At 40.6% G+C, this 22,707-nt stretch overlaps 13 non-coding genes across 13 annotated transcripts; 8 read left to right on the forward strand and 5 right to left on the reverse strand.

The window, feature by feature from the left end:
- Window positions 1–2,543: 2,543 nt before the first annotated feature.
- Window positions 2,544–2,735, forward strand: LOC130661189 (U2 spliceosomal RNA). The gene has a single exon (XR_008988382.1). It is a non-coding gene; the product is annotated as a U2 spliceosomal RNA (small nuclear RNA).
- A 185-nt stretch (window positions 2,736–2,920) lies between these two features.
- On the forward strand, window positions 2,921–3,085 carry LOC130660454 (U1 spliceosomal RNA). Its single transcript, XR_008987653.1, has one exon. It is a non-coding gene; the product is annotated as a U1 spliceosomal RNA (small nuclear RNA).
- Window positions 3,086–3,435: 350 nt separating this feature from the next.
- Window positions 3,436–3,554, reverse strand: LOC130658181 (5S ribosomal RNA). Its single transcript, XR_008985398.1, has one exon. It is a non-coding gene; the product is annotated as a 5S ribosomal RNA (ribosomal RNA).
- A 4,865-nt stretch (window positions 3,555–8,419) lies between these two features.
- LOC130661190 (U2 spliceosomal RNA) lies at window positions 8,420–8,611 on the forward strand. Its single transcript, XR_008988384.1, has one exon. It is a non-coding gene; the product is annotated as a U2 spliceosomal RNA (small nuclear RNA).
- Window positions 8,612–8,796: 185 nt separating this feature from the next.
- On the forward strand, window positions 8,797–8,961 carry LOC130660143 (U1 spliceosomal RNA). Its single transcript, XR_008987344.1, has one exon. It is a non-coding gene; the product is annotated as a U1 spliceosomal RNA (small nuclear RNA).
- A 350-nt stretch (window positions 8,962–9,311) lies between these two features.
- LOC130658182 (5S ribosomal RNA) lies at window positions 9,312–9,430 on the reverse strand. Its single transcript, XR_008985399.1, has one exon. It is a non-coding gene; the product is annotated as a 5S ribosomal RNA (ribosomal RNA).
- A 4,865-nt stretch (window positions 9,431–14,295) lies between these two features.
- LOC130661191 (U2 spliceosomal RNA) lies at window positions 14,296–14,487 on the forward strand. The gene has a single exon (XR_008988385.1). It is a non-coding gene; the product is annotated as a U2 spliceosomal RNA (small nuclear RNA).
- Window positions 14,488–14,672: 185 nt separating this feature from the next.
- Window positions 14,673–14,837, forward strand: LOC130660145 (U1 spliceosomal RNA). Its single transcript, XR_008987345.1, has one exon. It is a non-coding gene; the product is annotated as a U1 spliceosomal RNA (small nuclear RNA).
- A 350-nt stretch (window positions 14,838–15,187) lies between these two features.
- On the reverse strand, window positions 15,188–15,306 carry LOC130658183 (5S ribosomal RNA). The gene has a single exon (XR_008985400.1). It is a non-coding gene; the product is annotated as a 5S ribosomal RNA (ribosomal RNA).
- Window positions 15,307–20,171: 4,865 nt separating this feature from the next.
- Window positions 20,172–20,363, forward strand: LOC130661192 (U2 spliceosomal RNA). The gene has a single exon (XR_008988386.1). It is a non-coding gene; the product is annotated as a U2 spliceosomal RNA (small nuclear RNA).
- Window positions 20,364–20,496: 133 nt separating this feature from the next.
- LOC130658184 (5S ribosomal RNA) lies at window positions 20,497–20,615 on the reverse strand. The gene has a single exon (XR_008985401.1). It is a non-coding gene; the product is annotated as a 5S ribosomal RNA (ribosomal RNA).
- A 499-nt stretch (window positions 20,616–21,114) lies between these two features.
- LOC130660146 (U1 spliceosomal RNA) lies at window positions 21,115–21,279 on the forward strand. Its single transcript, XR_008987346.1, has one exon. It is a non-coding gene; the product is annotated as a U1 spliceosomal RNA (small nuclear RNA).
- A 350-nt stretch (window positions 21,280–21,629) lies between these two features.
- Window positions 21,630–21,748, reverse strand: LOC130658185 (5S ribosomal RNA). Its single transcript, XR_008985402.1, has one exon. It is a non-coding gene; the product is annotated as a 5S ribosomal RNA (ribosomal RNA).
- Window positions 21,749–22,707: the final 959 nt, after the last annotated feature.

The raw sequence follows: 22,707 nt of genomic DNA on the forward strand, positions 1-22,707 counted from the left end.
GTCAAAAGCTTTTGTGTATCAGAAGATACAGCCGTTTTCCCGTAGCCAAAAAACACAGATTTTATAAAAATGTTAAAGTAATGAGCGTAATGTCATTATGCAGCCAATCAGAAATTACTTTCTTAGCACCAATCAAATGGTTTGTTTTGAACCTTAGCTGTCAATCAATATGAGAAATAAAACTTTGGCGCGATAGTGCATTTTAGACCGTCTTGTGTATCCGTACTACATCGACTTCTTAAAATATGGCTCGTACAAAGCAAACTGCACGTAAATCTACTGGAGGAAAGGCTCCACGAAAACAACTCGCCACTAAAGCTGCGAGGAAAAGCGCACCAGCTACTGGAGGAGTGAAAAAACCACATCGTTACAGACCTGGTACAGTTGCTCTCAGAGAAATCAGAAGATACCAGAAGTCAACCGAGCTCTTGATCCGCAAGTTGCCTTTCCAGCGTCTTGTGCGAGAAATTGCTCAGGACTTCAAAACAGATCTGCGATTCCAGAGCACAGCCGTTATGGCTCTGCAAGAGGCTTCTGAAGCGTACCTTGTTGGCTTGTTCGAGGATACTAACTTGTGTGCCATTCACGCAAAACGAGTTACAATCATGCCTAAAGACATCCAGTTGGCAAGAAGAATTCGTGGGGAACGTGCCTAAGCATCTTACCAAACAAAAAACGGCTATTTTTATAGCCACACATCCATAAAAAATATTACGGCTAGCTTTTTATATCAAACTTTGTTCTGCTTTCTGTTTAAATTTTATGCTACATAAAAATTTTATGCTACATAAAGTTTGACAATGTTAAAAATATGAAGGGCAAGAAAAGTAAAAGCAAGAAAATAAGAAATTTAAAAACGAAAATACTTAAACTTAGGGAATCTAATCTTAAAATTACTCTTTTTTAACTGTTTAAGTGACTTAAACAAGTTTAACTTTGTACCAAGATAATGTTTTTTTGTAAATGTGTGGCTATAAAAATAGCCGTTTGTTAATGTAATAGCCAGATACACACAAATTATTTTTTTGCGGTCTTCTTTGCTGCCTTTTTGGGAGTCTTTTTGACCTTCTTTGCTGCAGGTTTTTTAGCAACAGGCTTCTTTGTGGGTTTCTTAGCTGCTGGTTTCTTAGCCGAGGCTTTCTTTGTGGCAGGCTTCTTTGCTGCTTTCTTTGGCGTGCTCTTCTTTGCTGGCTTCTTTTTTGGTGTACTTTTCTTTGCAGTAGGCTTCTTTGCCGTTGGCTTTTTTGCTGCGGCCTTTTTCTTAGGTTTTTCTTTTTTTACCTGACCTAGCTTGAATGATCCAGAAGCACCAGTGCCTTTAGTTTGAATCAAATCGCCTGATGTTACTCCTCGTTTAAGAGCCATTTTCAGATGATGATCTGAGTTTTCAGCAACTTTGTAATTTGCATGAATATATTTTGTAATAGCTTGGCGAGATGAACCACCGCGTTCCTTTAGGGTAGCGATAGCAGCCTTGATCATGTCCACATATTTAGGGTGATCAGCTGTCTTCTTTGCAGCAGGTTTCTTCTTGGGTGCGATTTTCTTTGGAGAAGCTGCTTCACTCATTTTTAATGTTTTCTTACAACAATCCAACGATAAACGATGCTTGTTATCACAGTAGAAGTATACTAAACATTACCGTGTAAATGAGATATAATTTAAGACGGTGCGAAGTATGCGGACGTAAAAGTACCACTCCCGGGAATTGATTTGGCGCGAAAACAGAAATGTGTGTTTCTGTACATCGTATAATGTCCGTTTTGGGAGCCGCGACTATGCGAAAGCATGTTAATTTTTATTTGTAGCACGACGCAATAGTCTGAAAGAGAAGCTGCTGGAGTTTGAGGTCTTCAGCATTACATCTACTCTGTTAATTTGGGCTTCTTCCGCGCCCGTGTTAGGATTTTCATAAAGCGTTCTTTGGTTTGCGTTGCGTATGTCGGCCTACATCATCGACACGGCCTGTTTCCGGCTATTAGGAGCAATTCATATATTGGGCACTGCGTTTCGACTTTTTTATTAGACCACAGTAAAAAAATTCACTCACAGAAGTCCCTTTCTTTCATGGCTACAAACACGAAGAATTCTGTCGTAAGTAAAACGAATGCGCAAGCCAAAATAACGATGGGGCGAAGTCATAAGCATCGCCCTGTGGCCCAATGGATAAGGCATCTGACTACGAATCAGGGGATTCCAGGTTCGACTCCTGGCAGGGTCGCACTGTCGCATTTCGGCTGCATGGTCTACTGTGTAACGCGCGCGCACGTTCTGGCGTAATGCGTTGATAAACGGAATGTACGCAGTCATATTGGAAAGTAATATCACGCACTTAGTATCGTCGCCTTTGTTAGCATTCATGTAAGTTACCATCCACTCGCTACAGTCGCTCTCCATCCTACGGCTAAATCAACAGCCGTGATTTTTACTATGTCGCCGTCCATCCGTACGCGGTGACAGTTGTAAGCTTTACAGTAACGTGACATGCTCCACAAGCAGTTACGGTGTGTGGACGATGCCTATCATGGCAACGCTTGTTCTTTATCGCTTCTCGGCCTAATGGCTAAGATCAAGTGTAGTATCTGTTCTTATCAGTTTAATATCTGGTAGGCCATTCTCTGAATGGTCAGTATATTAATCTGATTTTTGGCCTTGGGTCATGGAGGTGGATTCATTCACGCCGTGACCACGGGTTGCCTTGGTGTTGCACTATTACCGATGGCGGCCCACATAAGCAATAAAAGAATAATAGCAGTCCTCTTTCCGACGGCACTCTGCATAGTCTACGGCGGGAACAAAACGCGTACACTGGGGGAGAATACAGCCTATGCCCCGCGACACGGCAGTTTATAACACACTCAAGCCACAAGCATTAACAAACTTTGAAGGGTACCCTCATGCTACGGTGCAGTTCCAACTCATACTTACCTGACGGGGAAGTAAAGACTGATCAATGAGGGTTTTCTTCCAGAGTGAGGCTCTTGCATTGCACTACGCTTGGGCTGACCTCTGCGATTACTGCAAACGTCAGTAACTCGACCGTACAATATCTGGTAGTGGGGGCCTGCGTCCGCGCTCGCCCCCTCCTTAAGTCAAAATGAATGAGCTTAGAAAAGTTGCGCGGCCAAATGTCGGTGGTGACTTAAACGCTAAGGTAAAACCTCGCTTGGCTGTTACGAAACGTGATTGCGATATAAGTCCTCGGAAGGCGGCGGAATTTTATTTTATTTGCCATTCCGTCAGGGTTATTGGATGATCGGCAATAGATCGAGTTTGTATGCATTTGAAAGCTCTTTTTTCTCGTACTATCACCTGAAAATGTCGTAGGAAAATGTCATAGGAAACACTTTCAACAACCGCCACGTTCCTTAATTGTTATAACAAGAAATATATCACAGCACCATTGAAATGAAAAGGCAACAAATGAAAATGAAAAGCCTACGACACCGGGAGTTCCCAGGCGGTCCCCCATCCAAGTACTATCCCGGCCCGACGATGCTTAACTTCCGTGATCAGACGAGAACGGGTGTGTTCATCGTGGTATGGCCGTAGACATTAGTAGGGGCAAATACGTGCAATTTATTTTGACGTTGTGATCAAATTTTTTTATTTAATTTCTTTGAGTTACTTAGGACAAGGCGTATGCATGGATTATCTATTAGACTTTAAGGTTATAGTTTTGTGAAAAAAACAATGTTTTTTTAAAGATGTGTGGCTATAAAAATAGCCGTTGTTTTCTGAGTGTAGCGGTTTACTTCTTCTGTCCTTTGTCGTTCTTCTTTGGGAGTAAGACAGCTTGAATGTTTGGCAAAACACCACCAGCTGCAATGGTTACACCGCTCAAAAGTTTGTTTAATTCTTCATCATTACGAACAGCCAATTGTAAATGTCTTGGAATAATCCTAGCTTTTTTGTTGTCTCTTGCTGCGTTACCAGCCAACTCCAATATCTCAGCAGATAAATATTCCAAGACGGCTGCTAAGTAAACTGGTGCTCCAGATCCAATTCGGTTAGCATAGTGCCCTCTACGAAGGAATCTATGCACTCTACCGACTGGAAATTGAAGTCCAGCTCTTGAGGATCTTGTCTTGGCTTTAGCCTTAGCTTTTCCACCTTTTCCACGTCCAGACATAACTGCGATTTGATTTGTAAGTTAATACAAAAACGTACGAATATTTAACGTAAGTGTTAACGAAATAAACTTTACTCGTTTTTTCATCATAAAAATAGGATCGAAATCATGTTTTTTTAACCAATCATAATTAAGTATTAAACAAAAGATTTTTTTTTTAACCAATTAAATTGCGTATCGGCGTTTTCGGATCGAATTCGATCCGATTTTTTTACTTATAAACAAAAAGTTTTGACTTGCAGTTTAATGCTTATTTACAAGTTAAGTAGCAAAAATTTTTAACCATGTCTGACGCAGCAGCTAAAGGAGGAAAACAGGCACCTAAAGTAGCCAAGAAAGGTGAAAAAAGAGCCGGCAAAAAAGGAGGAAAGATTGGTGGAACTGGTGAAAAGAAACGCAAGAGAAAGAGAAAGGAAAGTTATGCTATTTACATCTACAATGTTTTGAAACAAGTTCACCCAGATGTCGGAGTTTCAAGCAAAGCTATGAGCATCATGAACTCATTTGTCAACGACATCTTTGAGCGCATTGCTTCCGAAGCTTCGCGTTTGGCTCTTCAAAACAAAAAGTCGACCATCTCTTCTCGTGAAATTCAAACCGCAGTACGTCTTCTCTTGCCTGGAGAACTTGCAAAACACGCAGTCAGTGAAGGAACAAAAGCCGTCACAAAATACACAAGCAGCAAGTAAACCAACGTCTACCAAACACAAACGGTCTTTTTTAAGACCACACATCTTTAAAAAAACATTTACTTGGCGTCACTACAAGTTAACCGAAGTTAATAAAACTTCTAAATAATGTGCTTAAGAACACTAGCCTACATTTAAAATACTTCCCCATGTGTGTGTGTGGATTAGCTTCACTTTTCATACGTATTATTAGCTGTACTTGCAGAAAAGACAAGTACATTGATCCATGTTATTGCTTACATTTAACTTAACCCAGCTTTTCACGGAAACACTCCCAGGCAAATTAACCCTACAAAGTATTTCTAAATTTTTTTTGTGTCATATATGACATAGTATCGTATAGCAATAAATGTAACTGTGACAAGACTTTACACATTGTGTAATTTGGAAGCGTGCACAAAGTAATGTTTTAAAAGATTTGTGGCTATAAAAATAGCCGTTTTTGTTGAGCAATGACAACGCTTAACCTCCGAATCCGTAAAGAGTTCTTCCTTGACGTTTTAAGGCATAAACAACATCCATAGCGGTAACGGTCTTGCGTTTAGCGTGCTCTGTGTAGGTTACAGCATCACGAATAACATTCTCTAAGAAAACCTTCAGTACACCTCTGGTTTCCTCATAGATAAGGCCAGAGATACGTTTGACACCACCTCGTCGAGCAAGACGTCGAATAGCAGGTTTTGTGATTCCCTGAATGTTATCACGAAGAATTTTTCGGTGACGTTTAGCACCTCCTTTTCCCAATCCTTTACCTCCTTTTCCGCGTCCAGACATATTGATATAGTTGCGTACAGAACGAGTACAAAAACAACGTTTGAGTTAACAGAATTCAGACAGCTTTAAAAAGAGGCCATAAAATTACCTACTGCTCGTGGAAACACCCTAATTAACCAATAGAGTTGCGTCATTACAAAATGTTCCGAACATTTTGTACATTTTTTTAAGTAAAACTGTAGTTTTTTTAAAAATTCGTGGTCTTAATGTTTCAGTAAGGCAATAAATTTGGCATCGTTGGAATTCGCCAAACCTTCTGCTACTTACTAAAAAAAAAAAAAGTCAAAAGCTTTTGTGTATCAGAAGATACAGCCGTTTTCCCGTAGCCAAAAAACACAGATTTTATAAAAATGTTAAAGTAATGAGCGTAATGTCATTATGCAGCCAATCAGAAATTACTTTCTTAGCACCAATCAAATGGTTTGTTTTGAACCTTAGCTGTCAATCAATATGAGAAATAAAACTTTGGCGCGATAGTGCATTTTAGACCGTCTTGTGTATCCGTACTACATCGACTTCTTAAAATATGGCTCGTACAAAGCAAACTGCACGTAAATCTACTGGAGGAAAGGCTCCACGAAAACAACTCGCCACTAAAGCTGCGAGGAAAAGCGCACCAGCTACTGGAGGAGTGAAAAAACCACATCGTTACAGACCTGGTACAGTTGCTCTCAGAGAAATCAGAAGATACCAGAAGTCAACCGAGCTCTTGATCCGCAAGTTGCCTTTCCAGCGTCTTGTGCGAGAAATTGCTCAGGACTTCAAAACAGATCTGCGATTCCAGAGCACAGCCGTTATGGCTCTGCAAGAGGCTTCTGAAGCGTACCTTGTTGGCTTGTTCGAGGATACTAACTTGTGTGCCATTCACGCAAAACGAGTTACAATCATGCCTAAAGACATCCAGTTGGCAAGAAGAATTCGTGGGGAACGTGCCTAAGCATCTTACCAAACAAAAAACGGCTATTTTTATAGCCACACATCCATAAAAAATATTACGGCTAGCTTTTTATATCAAACTTTGTTCTGCTTTCTGTTTAAATTTTATGCTACATAAAAATTTTATGCTACATAAAGTTTGACAATGTTAAAAATATGAAGGGCAAGAAAAGTAAAAGCAAGAAAATAAGAAATTTAAAAACGAAAATACTTAAACTTAGGGAATCTAATCTTAAAATTACTCTTTTTTAACTGTTTAAGTGACTTAAACAAGTTTAACTTTGTACCAAGATAATGTTTTTTTGTAAATGTGTGGCTATAAAAATAGCCGTTTGTTAATGTAATAGCCAGATACACACAAATTATTTTTTTGCGGTCTTCTTTGCTGCCTTTTTGGGAGTCTTTTTGACCTTCTTTGCTGCAGGTTTTTTAGCAACAGGCTTCTTTGTGGGTTTCTTAGCTGCTGGTTTCTTAGCCGAGGCTTTCTTTGTGGCAGGCTTCTTTGCTGCTTTCTTTGGCGTGCTCTTCTTTGCTGGCTTCTTTTTTGGTGTACTTTTCTTTGCAGTAGGCTTCTTTGCCGTTGGCTTTTTTGCTGCGGCCTTTTTCTTAGGTTTTTCTTTTTTTACCTGACCTAGCTTGAATGATCCAGAAGCACCAGTGCCTTTAGTTTGAATCAAATCGCCTGATGTTACTCCTCGTTTAAGAGCCATTTTCAGATGATGATCTGAGTTTTCAGCAACTTTGTAATTTGCATGAATATATTTTGTAATAGCTTGGCGAGATGAACCACCGCGTTCCTTTAGGGTAGCGATAGCAGCCTTGATCATGTCCACATATTTAGGGTGATCAGCTGTCTTCTTTGCAGCAGGTTTCTTCTTGGGTGCGATTTTCTTTGGAGAAGCTGCTTCACTCATTTTTAATGTTTTCTTACAACAATCCAACGATAAACGATGCTTGTTATCACAGTAGAAGTATACTAAACATTACCGTGTAAATGAGATATAATTTAAGACGGTGCGAAGTATGCGGACGTAAAAGTACCACTCCCGGGAATTGATTTGGCGCGAAAACAGAAATGTGTGTTTCTGTACATCGTATAATGTCCGTTTTGGGAGCCGCGACTATGCGAAAGCATGTTAATTTTTATTTGTAGCACGACGCAATAGTCTGAAAGAGAAGCTGCTGGAGTTTGAGGTCTTCAGCATTACATCTACTCTGTTAATTTGGGCTTCTTCCGCGCCCGTGTTAGGATTTTCATAAAGCGTTCTTTGGTTTGCGTTGCGTATGTCGGCCTACATCATCGACACGGCCTGTTTCCGGCTATTAGGAGCAATTCATATATTGGGCACTGCGTTTCGACTTTTTTATTAGACCACAGTAAAAAAATTCACTCACAGAAGTCCCTTTCTTTCATGGCTACAAACACGAAGAATTCTGTCGTAAGTAAAACGAATGCGCAAGCCAAAATAACGATGGGGCGAAGTCATAAGCATCGCCCTGTGGCCCAATGGATAAGGCATCTGACTACGAATCAGGGGATTCCAGGTTCGACTCCTGGCAGGGTCGCACTGTCCCATTTCGGCTGCATGGTCTACTGTGTAACGCGCGCGCACGTTCTGGCGTAATGCGTTGATAAACGGAATGTACGCAGTCATATTGGAAAGTAATATCACGCACTTAGTATCGTCGCCTTTGTTAGCATTCATGTAAGTTACCATCCACTCGCTACAGTCGCTCTCCATCCTACGGCTAAATCAACAGCCGTGATTTTTACTATGTCGCCGTCCATCCGTACGCGGTGACAGTTGTAAGCTTTACAGTAACGTGACATGCTCCACAAGCAGTTACGGTGTGTGGACGATGCCTATCATGGCAACGCTTGTTCTTTATCGCTTCTCGGCCTAATGGCTAAGATCAAGTGTAGTATCTGTTCTTATCAGTTTAATATCTGGTAGGCCATTCTCTGAATGGTCAGTATATTAATCTGATTTTTGGCCTTGGGTCATGGAGGTGGATTCATTCACGCCGTGACCACGGGTTGCCTTGGTGTTGCACTATTACCGATGGCGGCCCACATAAGCAATAAAAGAATAATAGCAGTCCTCTTTCCGACGGCACTCTGCATAGTCTACGGCGGGAACAAAACGCGTACACTGGGGGAGAATACAGCCTATGCCCCGCGACACGGCAGTTTATAACACACTCAAGCCACAAGCATTAACAAACTTTGAAGGGTACCCTCATGCTACGGTGCAGTTCCAACTCATACTTACCTGACGGGGAAGTAAAGACTGATCAATGAGGGTTTTCTTCCAGAGTGAGGCTCTTGCATTGCACTACGCTTGGGCTGACCTCTGCGATTACTGCAAACGTCAGTAACTCGACCGTACAATTTCTGGTAGTGGGGGCCTGCGTCCGCGCTCGCCCCCTCCTTAAGTCAAAATGAATGAGCTTAGAAAAGTTGCGCGGCCAAATGTCGGTGGTGACTTAAACGCTAAGGTAAAACCTCGCTTGGCTGTTACGAAACGTGATTGCGATATAAGTCCTCGGAAGGCGGCGGAATTTTATTTTATTTGCCATTCCGTCAGGGTTATTGGATGATCGGCAATAGATCGAGTTTGTATGCATTTGAAAGCTCTTTTTTCTCGTACTATCACCTGAAAATGTCGTAGGAAAATGTCATAGGAAACACTTTCAACAACCGCCACGTTCCTTAATTGTTATAACAAGAAATATATCACAGCACCATTGAAATGAAAAGGCAACAAATGAAAATGAAAAGCCTACGACACCGGGAGTTCCCAGGCGGTCCCCCATCCAAGTACTATCCCGGCCCGACGATGCTTAACTTCCGTGATCAGACGAGAACGGGTGTGTTCATCGTGGTATGGCCGTAGACATTAGTAGGGGCAAATACGTGCAATTTATTTTGACGTTGTGATCAAATTTTTTTATTTAATTTCTTTGAGTTACTTAGGACAAGGCGTATGCATGGATTATCTATTAGACTTTAAGGTTATAGTTTTGTGAAAAAAACAATGTTTTTTTAAAGATGTGTGGCTATAAAAATAGCCGTTGTTTTCTGAGTGTAGCGGTTTACTTCTTCTGTCCTTTGTCGTTCTTCTTTGGGAGTAAGACAGCTTGAATGTTTGGCAAAACACCACCAGCTGCAATGGTTACACCGCTCAAAAGTTTGTTTAATTCTTCATCATTACGAACAGCCAATTGTAAATGTCTTGGAATAATCCTAGCTTTTTTGTTGTCTCTTGCTGCGTTACCAGCCAACTCCAATATCTCAGCAGATAAATATTCCAAGACGGCTGCTAAGTAAACTGGTGCTCCAGATCCAATTCGGTTAGCATAGTGCCCTCTACGAAGGAATCTATGCACTCTACCGACTGGAAATTGAAGTCCAGCTCTTGAGGATCTTGTCTTGGCTTTAGCCTTAGCTTTTCCACCTTTTCCACGTCCAGACATAACTGCGATTTGATTTGTAAGTTAATACAAAAACGTACGAATATTTAACGTAAGTGTTAACGAAATAAACTTTACTCGTTTTTTCATCATAAAAATAGGATCGAAATCATGTTTTTTTAACCAATCATAATTAAGTATTAAACAAAAGATTTTTTTTTTAACCAATTAAATTGCGTATCGGCGTTTTCGGATCGAATTCGATCCGATTTTTTTACTTATAAACAAAAAGTTTTGACTTGCAGTTTAATGCTTATTTACAAGTTAAGTAGCAAAAATTTTTAACCATGTCTGACGCAGCAGCTAAAGGAGGAAAACAGGCACCTAAAGTAGCCAAGAAAGGTGAAAAAAGAGCCGGCAAAAAAGGAGGAAAGATTGGTGGAACTGGTGAAAAGAAACGCAAGAGAAAGAGAAAGGAAAGTTATGCTATTTACATCTACAATGTTTTGAAACAAGTTCACCCAGATGTCGGAGTTTCAAGCAAAGCTATGAGCATCATGAACTCATTTGTCAACGACATCTTTGAGCGCATTGCTTCCGAAGCTTCGCGTTTGGCTCTTCAAAACAAAAAGTCGACCATCTCTTCTCGTGAAATTCAAACCGCAGTACGTCTTCTCTTGCCTGGAGAACTTGCAAAACACGCAGTCAGTGAAGGAACAAAAGCCGTCACAAAATACACAAGCAGCAAGTAAACCAACGTCTACCAAACACAAACGGTCTTTTTTAAGACCACACATCTTTAAAAAAACATTTACTTGGCGTCACTACAAGTTAACCGAAGTTAATAAAACTTCTAAATAATGTGCTTAAGAACACTAGCCTACATTTAAAATACTTCCCCATGTGTGTGTGTGGATTAGCTTCACTTTTCATACGTATTATTAGCTGTACTTGCAGAAAAGACAAGTACATTGATCCATGTTATTGCTTACATTTAACTTAACCCAGCTTTTCACGGAAACACTCCCAGGCAAATTAACCCTACAAAGTATTTCTAAATTTTTTTTGTGTCATATATGACATAGTATCGTATAGCAATAAATGTAACTGTGACAAGACTTTACACATTGTGTAATTTGGAAGCGTGCACAAAGTAATGTTTTAAAAGATTTGTGGCTATAAAAATAGCCGTTTTTGTTGAGCAATGACAACGCTTAACCTCCGAATCCGTAAAGAGTTCTTCCTTGACGTTTTAAGGCATAAACAACATCCATAGCGGTAACGGTCTTGCGTTTAGCGTGCTCTGTGTAGGTTACAGCATCACGAATAACATTCTCTAAGAAAACCTTCAGTACACCTCTGGTTTCCTCATAGATAAGGCCAGAGATACGTTTGACACCACCTCGTCGAGCAAGACGTCGAATAGCAGGTTTTGTGATTCCCTGAATGTTATCACGAAGAATTTTTCGGTGACGTTTAGCACCTCCTTTTCCCAATCCTTTACCTCCTTTTCCGCGTCCAGACATATTGATATAGTTGCGTACAGAACGAGTACAAAAACAACGTTTGAGTTAACAGAATTCAGACAGCTTTAAAAAGAGGCCATAAAATTACCTACTGCTCGTGGAAACACCCTAATTAACCAATAGAGTTGCGTCATTACAAAATGTTCCGAACATTTTGTACATTTTTTTAAGTAAAACTGTAGTTTTTTTAAAAATTCGTGGTCTTAATGTTTCAGTAAGGCAATAAATTTGGCATCGTTGGAATTCGCCAAACCTTCTGCTACTTACTAAAAAAAAAAAAAGTCAAAAGCTTTTGTGTATCAGAAGATACAGCCGTTTTCCCGTAGCCAAAAAACACAGATTTTATAAAAATGTTAAAGTAATGAGCGTAATGTCATTATGCAGCCAATCAGAAATTACTTTCTTAGCACCAATCAAATGGTTTGTTTTGAACCTTAGCTGTCAATCAATATGAGAAATAAAACTTTGGCGCGATAGTGCATTTTAGACCGTCTTGTGTATCCGTACTACATCGACTTCTTAAAATATGGCTCGTACAAAGCAAACTGCACGTAAATCTACTGGAGGAAAGGCTCCACGAAAACAACTCGCCACTAAAGCTGCGAGGAAAAGCGCACCAGCTACTGGAGGAGTGAAAAAACCACATCGTTACAGACCTGGTACAGTTGCTCTCAGAGAAATCAGAAGATACCAGAAGTCAACCGAGCTCTTGATCCGCAAGTTGCCTTTCCAGCGTCTTGTGCGAGAAATTGCTCAGGACTTCAAAACAGATCTGCGATTCCAGAGCACAGCCGTTATGGCTCTGCAAGAGGCTTCTGAAGCGTACCTTGTTGGCTTGTTCGAGGATACTAACTTGTGTGCCATTCACGCAAAACGAGTTACAATCATGCCTAAAGACATCCAGTTGGCAAGAAGAATTCGTGGGGAACGTGCCTAAGCATCTTACCAAACAAAAAACGGCTATTTTTATAGCCACACATCCATAAAAAATATTACGGCTAGCTTTTTATATCAAACTTTGTTCTGCTTTCTGTTTAAATTTTATGCTACATAAAAATTTTATGCTACATAAAGTTTGACAATGTTAAAAATATGAAGGGCAAGAAAAGTAAAAGCAAGAAAATAAGAAATTTAAAAACGAAAATACTTAAACTTAGGGAATCTAATCTTAAAATTACTCTTTTTTAACTGTTTAAGTGACTTAAACAAGTTTAACTTTGTACCAAGATAATGTTTTTTTGTAAATGTGTGGCTATAAAAATAGCCGTTTGTTAATGTAATAGCCAGATACACACAAATTATTTTTTTGCGGTCTTCTTTGCTGCCTTTTTGGGAGTCTTTTTGACCTTCTTTGCTGCAGGTTTTTTAGCAACAGGCTTCTTTGTGGGTTTCTTAGCTGCTGGTTTCTTAGCCGAGGCTTTCTTTGTGGCAGGCTTCTTTGCTGCTTTCTTTGGCGTGCTCTTCTTTGCTGGCTTCTTTTTTGGTGTACTTTTCTTTGCAGTAGGCTTCTTTGCCGTTGGCTTTTTTGCTGCGGCCTTTTTCTTAGGTTTTTCTTTTTTTACCTGACCTAGCTTGAATGATCCAGAAGCACCAGTGCCTTTAGTTTGAATCAAATCGCCTGATGTTACTCCTCGTTTAAGAGCCATTTTCAGATGATGATCTGAGTTTTCAGCAACTTTGTAATTTGCATGAATATATTTTGTAATAGCTTGGCGAGATGAACCACCGCGTTCCTTTAGGGTAGCGATAGCAGCCTTGATCATGTCCACATATTTAGGGTGATCAGCTGTCTTCTTTGCAGCAGGTTTCTTCTTGGGTGCGATTTTCTTTGGAGAAGCTGCTTCACTCATTTTTAATGTTTTCTTACAACAATCCAACGATAAACGATGCTTGTTATCACAGTAGAAGTATACTAAACATTACCGTGTAAATGAGATATAATTTAAGACGGTGCGAAGTATGCGGACGTAAAAGTACCACTCCCGGGAATTGATTTGGCGCGAAAACAGAAATGTGTGTTTCTGTACATCGTATAATGTCCGTTTTGGGAGCCGCGACTATGCGAAAGCATGTTAATTTTTATTTGTAGCACGACGCAATAGTCTGAAAGAGAAGCTGCTGGAGTTTGAGGTCTTCAGCATTACATCTACTCTGTTAATTTGGGCTTCTTCCGCGCCCGTGTTAGGATTTTCATAAAGCGTTCTTTGGTTTGCGTTGCGTATGTCGGCCTACATCATCGACACGGCCTGTTTCCGGCTATTAGGAGCAATTCATATATTGGGCACTGCGTTTCGACTTTTTTATTAGACCACAGTAAAAAAATTCACTCACAGAAGTCCCTTTCTTTCATGGCTACAAACACGAAGAATTCTGTCGTAAGTAAAACGAATGCGCAAGCCAAAATAACGATGGGGCGAAGTCATAAGCATCGCCCTGTGGCCCAATGGATAAGGCATCTGACTACGAATCAGGGGATTCCAGGTTCGACTCCTGGCAGGGTCGCACTGTCGCATTTCGGCTGCATGGTCTACTGTGTAACGCGCGCGCACGTTCTGGCGTAATGCGTTGATAAACGGAATGTACGCAGTCATATTGGAAAGTAATATCACGCACTTAGTATCGTCGCCTTTGTTAGCATTCATGTAAGTTACCATCCACTCGCTACAGTCGCTCTCCATCCTACGGCTAAATCAACAGCCGTGATTTTTACTATGTCGCCGTCCATCCGTACGCGGTGACAGTTGTAAGCTTTACAGTAACGTGACATGCTCCACAAGCAGTTACGGTGTGTGGACGATGCCTATCATGGCAACGCTTGTTCTTTATCGCTTCTCGGCCTAATGGCTAAGATCAAGTGTAGTATCTGTTCTTATCAGTTTAATATCTGGTAGGCCATTCTCTGAATGGTCAGTATATTAATCTGATTTTTGGCCTTGGGTCATGGAGGTGGATTCATTCACGCCGTGACCACGGGTTGCCTTGGTGTTGCACTATTACCGATGGCGGCCCACATAAGCAATAAAAGAATAATAGCAGTCCTCTTTCCGACGGCACTCTGCATAGTCTACGGCGGGAACAAAACGCGTACACTGGGGGAGAATACAGCCTATGCCCCGCGACACGGCAGTTTATAACACACTCAAGCCACAAGCATTAACAAACTTTGAAGGGTACCCTCATGCTACGGTGCAGTTCCAACTCATACTTACCTGACGGGGAAGTAAAGACTGATCAATGAGGGTTTTCTTCCAGAGTGAGGCTCTTGCATTGCACTACGCTTGGGCTGACCTCTGCGATTACTGCAAACGTCAGTAACTCGACCGTACAATTTCTGGTAGTGGGGGCCTGCGTCCGCGCTCGCCCCCTCCTTAAGTCAAAATGAATGAGCTTAGAAAAGTTGCGCGGCCAAATGTCGGTGGTGACTTAAACGCTAAGGTAAAACCTCGCTTGGCTGTTACGAAACGTGATTGCGATATAAGTCCTCGGAAGGCGGCGGAATTTTATTTTATTTGCCATTCCGTCAGGGTTATTGGATGATCGGCAATAGATCGAGTTTGTATGCATTTGAAAGCTCTTTTTTCTCGTACTATCACCTGAAAATGTCGTAGGAAAATGTCATAGGAAACACTTTCAACAACCGCCACGTTCCTTAATTGTTATAACAAGAAATATATCACAGCACCATTGAAATGAAAAGGCAACAAATGAAAATGAAAAGCCTACGACACCGGGAGTTCCCAGGCGGTCCCCCATCCAAGTACTATCCCGGCCCGACGATGCTTAACTTCCGTGATCAGACGAGAACGGGTGTGTTCATCGTGGTATGGCCGTAGACATTAGTAGGGGCAAATACGTGCAATTTATTTTGACGTTGTGATCAAATTTTTTTATTTAATTTCTTTGAGTTACTTAGGACAAGGCGTATGCATGGATTATCTATTAGACTTTAAGGTTATAGTTTTGTGAAAAAAACAATGTTTTTTTAAAGATGTGTGGCTATAAAAATAGCCGTTGTTTTCTGAGTGTAGCGGTTTACTTCTTCTGTCCTTTGTCGTTCTTCTTTGGGAGTAAGACAGCTTGAATGTTTGGCAAAACACCACCAGCTGCAATGGTTACACCGCTCAAAAGTTTGTTTAATTCTTCATCATTACGAACAGCCAATTGTAAATGTCTTGGAATAATCCTAGCTTTTTTGTTGTCTCTTGCTGCGTTACCAGCCAACTCCAATATCTCAGCAGATAAATATTCCAAGACGGCTGCTAAGTAAACTGGTGCTCCAGATCCAATTCGGTTAGCATAGTGCCCTCTACGAAGGAATCTATGCACTCTACCGACTGGAAATTGAAGTCCAGCTCTTGAGGATCTTGTCTTGGCTTTAGCCTTAGCTTTTCCACCTTTTCCACGTCCAGACATAACTGCGATTTGATTTGTAAGTTAATACAAAAACGTACGAATATTTAACGTAAGTGTTAACGAAATAAACTTTACTCGTTTTTTCATCATAAAAATAGGATCGAAATCATGTTTTTTTAACCAATCATAATTAAGTATTAAACAAAAGATTTTTTTTTTAACCAATTAAATTGCGTATCGGCGTTTTCGGATCGAATTCGATCCGATTTTTTTACTTATAAACAAAAAGTTTTGACTTGCAGTTTAATGCTTATTTACAAGTTAAGTAGCAAAAATTTTTAACCATGTCTGACGCAGCAGCTAAAGGAGGAAAACAGGCACCTAAAGTAGCCAAGAAAGGTGAAAAAAGAGCCGGCAAAAAAGGAGGAAAGATTGGTGGAACTGGTGAAAAGAAACGCAAGAGAAAGAGAAAGGAAAGTTATGCTATTTACATCTACAATGTTTTGAAACAAGTTCACCCAGATGTCGGAGTTTCAAGCAAAGCTATGAGCATCATGAACTCATTTGTCAACGACATCTTTGAGCGCATTGCTTCCGAAGCTTCGCGTTTGGCTCTTCAAAACAAAAAGTCGACCATCTCTTCTCGTGAAATTCAAACCGCAGTACGTCTTCTCTTGCCTGGAGAACTTGCAAAACACGCAGTCAGTGAAGGAACAAAAGCCGTCACAAAATACACAAGCAGCAAGTAAACCAACGTCTACCAAACACAAACGGTCTTTTTTAAGACCACACATCTTTAAAAAAACATTTACTTGGCGTCACTACAAGTTAACCGAAGTTAATAAAACTTCTAAATAATGTGCTTAAGAACACTAGCCTACATTTAAAATACTTCCCCATGTGTGTGTGTGGATTAGCTTCACTTTTCATACGTATTATTAGCTGTACTTGCAGAAAAGACAAGTACATTGATCCATGTTATTGCTTACATTTAACTTAACCCAGCTTTTCACGGAAACACTCCCAGGCAAATTAACCCTACAAAGTATTTCTAAATTTTTTTTGTGTCATATATGACATAGTATCGTATAGCAATAAATGTAACTGTGACAAGACTTTACACATTGTGTAATTTGGAAGCGTGCACAAAGTAATGTTTTAAAAGATTTGTGGCTATAAAAATAGCCGTTTTTGTTGAGCAATGACAACGCTTAACCTCCGAATCCGTAAAGAGTTCTTCCTTGACGTTTTAAGGCATAAACAACATCCATAGCGGTAACGGTCTTGCGTTTAGCGTGCTCTGTGTAGGTTACAGCATCACGAATAACATTCTCTAAGAAAACCTTCAGTACACCTCTGGTTTCCTCATAGATAAGGCCAGAGATACGTTTGACACCACCTCGTCGAGCAAGACGTCGAATAGCAGGTTTTGTGATTCCCTGAATGTTATCACGAAGAATTTTTCGGTGACGTTTAGCACCTCCTTTTCCCAATCCTTTACCTCCTTTTCCGCGTCCAGACATATTGATATAGTTGCGTACAGAACGAGTACAAAAACAACGTTTGAGTTAACAGAATTCAGACAGCTTTAAAAAGAGGCCATAAAATTACCTACTGCTCGTGGAAACACCCTAATTAACCAATAGAGTTGCGTCATTACAAAATGTTCCGAACATTTTGTACATTTTTTTAAGTAAAACTGTAGTTTTTTTAAAAATTCGTGGTCTTAATGTTTCAGTAAGGCAATAAATTTGGCATCGTTGGAATTCGCCAAACCTTCTGCTACTTACTAAAAAAAAAAAAAGTCAAAAGCTTTTGTGTATCAGAAGATACAGCCGTTTTCCCGTAGCCAAAAAACACAGATTTTATAAAAATGTTAAAGTAATGAGCGTAATGTCATTATGCAGCCAATCAGAAATTACTTTCTTAGCACCAATCAAATGGTTTGTTTTGAACCTTAGCTGTCAATCAATATGAGAAATAAAACTTTGGCGCGATAGTGCATTTTAGACCGTCTTGTGTATCCGTACTACATCGACTTCTTAAAATATGGCTCGTACAAAGCAAACTGCACGTAAATCTACTGGAGGAAAGGCTCCACGAAAACAACTCGCCACTAAAGCTGCGAGGAAAAGCGCACCAGCTACTGGAGGAGTGAAAAAACCACATCGTTACAGACCTGGTACAGTTGCTCTCAGAGAAATCAGAAGATACCAGAAGTCAACCGAGCTCTTGATCCGCAAGTTGCCTTTCCAGCGTCTTGTGCGAGAAATTGCTCAGGACTTCAAAACAGATCTGCGATTCCAGAGCACAGCCGTTATGGCTCTGCAAGAGGCTTCTGAAGCGTACCTTGTTGGCTTGTTCGAGGATACTAACTTGTGTGCCATTCACGCAAAACGAGTTACAATCATGCCTAAAGACATCCAGTTGGCAAGAAGAATTCGTGGGGAACGTGCCTAAGCATCTTACCAAACAAAAAACGGCTATTTTTATAGCCACACATCCATAAAAAATATTACGGCAAGCTTTTTATATCAAACTTTGTTCTGCTTTCTGTTTAAATTTTATGCTACATAAAAATTTTATGCTACATAAAGTTTGACAATGTTAAAAATATGAAGGGCAAGAAAAGTAAAAGCAAGAAAATAAGAAATTTAAAAACGAAAATACTTAAACTTAGGGAATCTAATCTTAAAATTACTCTTTTTTAACTGTTTAAGTGACTTAAACAAGTTTAACTTTGTACCAAGATAATGTTTTTTTGTAAATGTGTGGCTATAAAAATAGCCGTTTGTTAATGTAATAGCCAGATACACACAAATTATTTTTTTGCGGTCTTCTTTGCTGCCTTTTTGGGAGTCTTTTTGACCTTCTTTGCTGCAGGTTTTTTAGCAACAGGCTTCTTTGTGGGTTTCTTAGCTGCTGGTTTCTTAGCCGAGGCTTTCTTTGTGGCAGGCTTCTTTGCTGCTTTCTTTGGCGTGCTCTTCTTTGCTGGCTTCTTTTTTGGTGTACTTTTCTTTGCAGTAGGCTTCTTTGCCGTTGGCTTTTTTGCTGCGGCCTTTTTCTTAGGTTTTTCTTTTTTTACCTGACCTAGCTTGAATGATCCAGAAGCACCAGTGCCTTTAGTTTGAATCAAATCGCCTGATGTTACTCCTCGTTTAAGAGCCATTTTCAGATGATGATCTGAGTTTTCAGCAACTTTGTAATTTGCATGAATATATTTTGTAATAGCTTGGCGAGATGAACCACCGCGTTCCTTTAGGGTAGCGATAGCAGCCTTGATCATGTCCACATATTTAGGGTGATCAGCTGTCTTCTTTGCAGCAGGTTTCTTCTTGGGTGCGATTTTCTTTGGAGAAGCTGCTTCACTCATTTTTAATGTTTTCTTACAACAATCCAACGATAAACGATGCTTGTTATCACAGTAGAAGTATACTAAACATTACCGTGTAAATGAGATATAATTTAAGACGGTGCGAAGTATGCGGACGTAAAAGTACCACTCCCGGGAATTGATTTGGCGCGAAAACAGAAATGTGTGTTTCTGTACATCGTATAATGTCCGTTTTGGGAGCCGCGACTATGCGAAAGCATGTTAATTTTTATTTGTAGCACGACGCAATAGTCTGAAAGAGAAGCTGCTGGAGTTTGAGGTCTTCAGCATTACATCTACTCTGTTAATTTGGGCTTCTTCCGCGCCCGTGTTAGGATTTTCATAAAGCGTTCTTTGGTTTGCGTTGCGTATGTCGGCCTACATCATCGACACGGCCTGTTTCCGGCTATTAGGAGCAATTCATATATTGGGCACTGCGTTTCGACTTTTTTATTAGACCACAGTAAAAAAATTCACTCACAGAAGTCCCTTTCTTTCATGGCTACAAACACGAAGAATTCTGTCGTAAGTAAAACGAATGCGCAAGCCAAAATAACGATGGGGCGAAGTCATAAGCATCGCCCTGTGGCCCAATGGATAAGGCATCTGACTACGAATCAGGGGATTCCAGGTTCGACTCCTGGCAGGGTCGCACTGTCGCATTTCGGCTGCATGGTCTACTGTGTAACGCGCGCGCACGTTCTGGCGTAATGCGTTGATAAACGGAATGTACGCAGTCATATTGGAAAGTAATATCACGCACTTAGTATCGTCGCCTTTGTTAGCATTCATGTAAGTTACCATCCACTCGCTACAGTCGCTCTCCATCCTACGGCTAAATCAACAGCCGTGATTTTTACTATGTCGCCGTCCATCCGTACGCGGTGACAGTTGTAAGCTTTACAGTAACGTGACATGCTCCACAAGCAGTTACGGTGTGTGGACGATGCCTATCATGGCAACGCTTGTTCTTTATCGCTTCTCGGCCTAATGGCTAAGATCAAGTGTAGTATCTGTTCTTATCAGTTTAATATCTGGTAGGCCATTCTCTGAATGGTCAGTATATTAATCTGATTTTTGGCCTTGGGTCATGGAGGTGGATTCATTCACGCCGTGACCACGGGTTGCCTTGGTGTTGCACTATTACCGATGGCGGCCCACATAAGCAATAAAAGAATAATAGCAGTCCTCTTTCCGACGGCACTCTGCATAGTCTACGGCGGGAACAAAACGCGTACACTGGGGGAGAATACAGCCTATGCCCCGCGACACGGCAGTTTATAACACACTCAAGCCAAAAGCCTACGACACCGGGAGTTCCCAGGCGGTCCCCCATCCAAGTACTATCCCGGCCCGACGATGCTTAACTTCCGTGATCAGACGAGAACGGGTGTGTTCATCGTGGTATGGCCGTAGACATTAGTAGGGGCAAATACGTGCAATTTATTTTGACGTTGTGATCAAATTTTTTTATTTAATTTCTTTGAGTTACTTAGGACAAGGCGTATGCATGGATTATCTATTAGACTTTAAGGTTATAGTTTTGTGAAAAAAACAATGTTTTTTTAAAGATGTGTGGCTATAAAAATAGCCGTTGTTTTCTGAGTGTAGCGGTTTACTTCTTCTGTCCTTTGTCGTTCTTCTTTGGGAGTAAGACAGCTTGAATGTTTGGCAAAACACCACCAGCTGCAATGGTTACACCGCTCAAAAGGCCGATGGCGGCCCACATAAGCAATAAAAGAATAATAGCAGTCCTCTTTCCGACGGCACTCTGCATAGTCTACGGCGGGAACAAAACGCGTACACTGGGGGAGAATACAGCCTATGCCCCGCGACACGGCAGTTTATAACACACTCAAGCCACAAGCATTAACAAACTTTGAAGGGTACCCTCATGCTACGGTGCAGTTCCAACTCATACTTACCTGACGGGGAAGTAAAGACTGATCAATGAGGGTTTTCTTCCAGAGTGAGGCTCTTGCATTGCACTACGCTTGGGCTGACCTCTGCGATTACTGCAAACGTCAGTAACTCGACCGTACAATTTCTGGTAGTGGGGGCCTGCGTCCGCGCTCGCCCCCTCCTTAAGTCAAAATGAATGAGCTTAGAAAAGTTGCGCGGCCAAATGTCGGTGGTGACTTAAACGCTAAGGTAAAACCTCGCTTGGCTGTTACGAAACGTGATTGCGATATAAGTCCTCGGAAGGCGGCGGAATTTTATTTTATTTGCCATTCCGTCAGGGTTATTGGATGATCGGCAATAGATCGAGTTTGTATGCATTTGAAAGCTCTTTTTTCTCGTACTATCACCTGAAAATGTCGTAGGAAAATGTCATAGGAAACACTTTCAACAACCGCCACGTTCCTTAATTGTTATAACAAGAAATATATCACAGCACCATTGAAATGAAAAGGCAACAAATGAAAATGAAAAGCCTACGACACCGGGAGTTCCCAGGCGGTCCCCCATCCAAGTACTATCCCGGCCCGACGATGCTTAACTTCCGTGATCAGACGAGAACGGGTGTGTTCATCGTGGTATGGCCGTAGACATTAGTAGGGGCAAATACGTGCAATTTATTTTGACGTTGTGATCAAATTTTTTTATTTAATTTCTTTGAGTTACTTAGGACAAGGCGTATGCATGGATTATCTATTAGACTTTAAGGTTATAGTTTTGTGAAAAAAACAATGTTTTTTTAAAGATGTGTGGCTATAAAAATAGCCGTTGTTTTCTGAGTGTAGCGGTTTACTTCTTCTGTCCTTTGTCGTTCTTCTTTGGGAGTAAGACAGCTTGAATGTTTGGCAAAACACCACCAGCTGCAATGGTTACACCGCTCAAAAGTTTGTTTAATTCTTCATCATTACGAACAGCCAATTGTAAATGTCTTGGAATAATCCTAGCTTTTTTGTTGTCTCTTGCTGCGTTACCAGCCAACTCCAATATCTCAGCAGATAAATATTCCAAGACGGCTGCTAAGTAAACTGGTGCTCCAGATCCAATTCGGTTAGCATAGTGCCCTCTACGAAGGAATCTATGCACTCTACCGACTGGAAATTGAAGTCCAGCTCTTGAGGATCTTGTCTTGGCTTTAGCCTTAGCTTTTCCACCTTTTCCACGTCCAGACATAACTGCGATTTGATTTGTAAGTTAATACAAAAACGTACGAATATTTAACGTAAGTGTTAACGAAATAAACTTTACTCGTTTTTTCATCATAAAAATAGGATCGAAATCATGTTTTTTTAACCAATCATAATTAAGTATTAAACAAAAGATTTTTTTTTTAACCAATTAAATTGCGTATCGGCGTTTTCGGATCGAATTCGATCCGATTTTTTTACTTATAAACAAAAAGTTTTGACTTGCAGTTTAATGCTTATTTACAAGTTAAGTAGCAAAAATTTTTAACCATGTCTGACGCAGCAGCTAAAGGAGGAAAACAGGCACCTAAAGTAGCCAAGAAAGGTGAAAAAAGAGCCGGCAAAAAAGGAGGAAAGATTGGTGGAA

The sequence above is a fragment of the Hydractinia symbiolongicarpus genome, chromosome 9 (genome assembly GCF_029227915.1).
Source record: "Hydractinia symbiolongicarpus strain clone_291-10 chromosome 9, HSymV2.1, whole genome shotgun sequence".
Taxonomy (NCBI): Eukaryota; Metazoa; Cnidaria; class Hydrozoa; order Anthoathecata; family Hydractiniidae; genus Hydractinia; species Hydractinia symbiolongicarpus.